Source organism: Procambarus clarkii, chromosome 18 (assembly GCF_040958095.1).
Source record: "Procambarus clarkii isolate CNS0578487 chromosome 18, FALCON_Pclarkii_2.0, whole genome shotgun sequence".
Classification (NCBI taxonomy): domain Eukaryota; kingdom Metazoa; phylum Arthropoda; class Malacostraca; order Decapoda; family Cambaridae; genus Procambarus; species Procambarus clarkii.
In genome coordinates, this window is record NC_091167.1 from 30,875,432 (window position 1) to 30,879,042 (window position 3,611).

At 42.0% G+C, this 3,611-nt stretch overlaps 1 non-coding gene across 1 annotated transcript; it reads left to right on the plus strand.

Moving 5' to 3' along the window:
• The first annotated feature begins 2,689 nt into the window (after positions 1 to 2,689).
• TRNAL-AAG (transfer RNA leucine (anticodon AAG)) lies at positions 2,690 to 2,771 on the plus strand. The gene has a single exon. It is a non-coding gene; the product is annotated as a tRNA-Leu (tRNA).
• The last annotated feature ends 840 nt before the right edge of the window (positions 2,772 to 3,611 follow it).

Consider the following 3,611-nt stretch of genomic DNA (forward strand, 5'->3'; position numbering starts at 1 on the left):
GGACTGGAAAGTGATCAGGATAAGGATTTGGGATGGGACTGGGGTAAAGGAATGGTGCCCAACCATTTGGACGGTCGGGGATTGAACGCCGACCTGCATGAAGCGAGAATTGCCAAAAAATGTTTGTAATTATAAAAATTTCAAAAATATAAAAACATCTCTAGACCGCTTTGCCTGACAGATTAATGGAGTGATATCTGCCCACTTGCACCGAACTTGCTAACGCATGGTGTATAATACCTTTAATGAGAACTTCTTTGATAAATGAACCACTTACGAAGATACAACGGTAACATAAGCTACAACGAGGCTCCCCATTAGCAGTATGCCGGGAAGGCTTGCAATAAGGGCAGTGCTTGCAGCTGTAACCCAAGCTTCAATAGCAGTCTCTTTTAATGCACAGGATCAATGTGTGCTTCTGTACGTGGTGCGTGTCGACTAGCCATTCCCGAGCAGCAACAGGAGGACGTGAGTATTGCACTGTAAATTTGAGAAACAAAGTAGGTCGATAAACATTACTTAAGCCCTAGTATCTTCGCAATTTTTTTTTTTACAAATTGAAGGATTACTATTTCCCCTTGAGGCTAAGGAATGTGGTGGTGGTGTGGCAGAGCAGTGAGGGATTAGCTAATCTGGGAGCATAATATTGGAACACGGCTCCTCTTCATCATCTTAAATACCCATAATTATTTTCGACCATTTTTTAAAGACGCTCTACTAAAAAAAGTCATGGAATCTCGCCATCACGGTAAAACGTTGGGTCTTATTTATACGTTCGTTGTTTTGTTTATACATTCGTGGTCTTATTTATACGTTCGTTGTTTTGTTTATACATTCGTGGTCTTATTCACACGTTCGTTGTTTTGTTTATACATTCGTGGTCTTATTCACACGTTCGTTGTTTTGTTTATACATTCGTGGTCTTATTCACACGTTCGTTGTTTTGTTTATACATTCGTGGTCTTATTCACACGTTCGTTGTTTTGTTTATACATTCGTGGTCTTATTCACACGTTCGTTGTTTTGTTTATACATTCGTGGTCTTATTTACACGTTCGTTATTTTGTTTATACATTCGTGGTCTTATTTACACGTTCGTTGTTTTGTTTATACATTCGTGGTCTTATTTACACGTTCGTTATTTTGTTTATACATTCATGGTCTTATTTATACGTTCGTTATTTTGTTTATACATTCGTGGTCTTATTTATACGTTCGTTATTTTGTTTATACATTCGTGGTCTTATTTACACGTTCGTTATTTTGTTTATACATTCGTGGTCTTATTTATATGTCATTAGTAGTTATTTACACTTATTTAGCAGTTTGCGATCGAGTCTTGCCTCTGCTTCACCAACGTACTGCAAATATAAGTAATTACCAATAGAACCAAATCACATAAATTAACCTCTTCAGGTTAATAAACTCTTCATGGTTTAACTATCCTCGGTAATAGTTAATATTGTATTATATATCAAAGATATATAACGAGAAGACAATTGTGAGTGTATGTGGATGCCCCACAAGGCTCTCACGGATACTACATATCCTCTTCTTTGAAGTCCAGGGTCCTTACACATGCAACCAGAGGTGGTTCCCCCTTATATTAATAAAAATCTATATTCCAGAAAATGACGTTTTTAGTAAGATAAAATTGACGAATGCTGCTCTGCGGTAGGCCGAGGATAGTCTACGGGCAAGTTGGACGCGTAAGGTGCTTTTTATTCGCCAGACAGTCCATACGAACACTGGCCAACTTCTCTTAACTCTATAAACAGTGTCACTCGGTCAGAAATGAAAAATACTACACATAGCTGGTTACGATCGAACTTTTCTCGAACAGTGGTTTGGTCATTTTTGTGCTCGCATTCTATGCGGAATGCTTCACTAGAATGAAAACCGGCGGCTACAGAAGCGGGATCGAAGAGCTAAAGCTCAGTCCTGAAAGCACAAGTACACACACACACACACACACACACACACACACACACACACACACACACACACACACACACACACACACACACACGCACACGCACACGCGCACACGCACACGCACACGCACACGCACACGCACACACACACACACACACACACACACACACACACACACACACACACATTCTGGAGTATGCAGCTCCAGCATGGAGTCCATATCTAGTCAAGGATAAGACTAAACTGGAAAAGGTTCAAAGGTTTGCCACCAGACTAGTACCCGAGCTGAGAGGTATGAGCTACGAGGAGAGACTACGGGAATTAAACCTCACTTCGCTGGAAGACAGAAGAGTTAGGGGGGACATGATCACCACATTCAAAATTCTGAAGGAAATTGATAGGGTAGATAAAGATAGGCTATTTAACACAAGGGGTACACGCACTAGGGGACACAGGTGGAAACTGAGTGACCCAAATGAGCCACAGAGATATTAGAAAGAACTTTTTTAGTGTCAGAGTGGTTGACAAATGGAATGCATTAGGAAGCAATGTGGTGGAGGCTGACTCCATACACAGTTTCAAGTGTTGATATGATAGAGCCCAATAGGCTCAGGAACCTGTACACCTGTTGATTGACGATTGAGAGGCGGGACCAAAGAGCCAGAGCTCAACCCCCGCAAGCTCAATTAGGTGAGTACAATTAGGTGAGTACACAGGTAGCGTGTAGGTAGGTAGTGTAGTAAGTAGGTTTGTAGGTAGCGTGGCCGAGCGGTCTAAGGCGCTGGTTTAAGGCACCAGTCTCTTCGGAGGCGTGGGTTCGAATCCCACCGCTGCCAGGTGTTATTTTCAGCGGCATATGCTAGATTGGCCAACATAAGAACTGCCTTTAGAAACTTGTGTAAGGAATCGTTCAGGACCCTGTATACCACTGTCAGGCCAATCCTGGAATATGCAGCTCCAGCCTGGAGTCCATACCTAGTTAAACACATGACAAAGTTGAGCAGATTCAGCGGTATGACACCAGACTCGTCCCGGAACTGAGAGGTATGAGCTACGAGGAAAGGCTAAAGAAGCTGAACCTCACGTCCCTGAAAAACAGAAAAGTAAGGAGAGACATCTACAAAAATCTCAAGTGAATTGACAGGATGGACAAAGAAACTCTTCAGCACGGGTTGAGCACGAACAAGGGGGGGGGGGGGGGAGGGCACAGGTTGAAACTTAGTACCCAAATGAGCCAGAGGCATTAGAAAGATTTTTTTTAGTGTCAGAGTAGTTAATAAATGGAATGCACTAGAAATTGATACGCAGTTTCAAATGAAGGTATGATTGAGCCTAGTATGCTCAGGAATCTGTACATCAGATGATTGACGGTCGAGAGGCGGGACCAAAGAGCCAGAGCTCAACCCCGGCAAGCACAACTAGGTGAGTACAAGTAGGTGAGTACACACAAACACCCACCACATATCTAGATAAACTGACCTTCATGCATACATTGATCGCAAAGTCAAATCTTGAGTATTCAACACATGTAAATGCATAAAATAAAACTAGACAATGTGCAGAGATAGATTTTGAGACTTATTGCGCACTTGAGGGAACACATCTACAGTGAAAATTTAAGTGAGCTCACTCTCATAACTGGATATGACCTCTAACTTACCAGGTTTAAGGGGAAA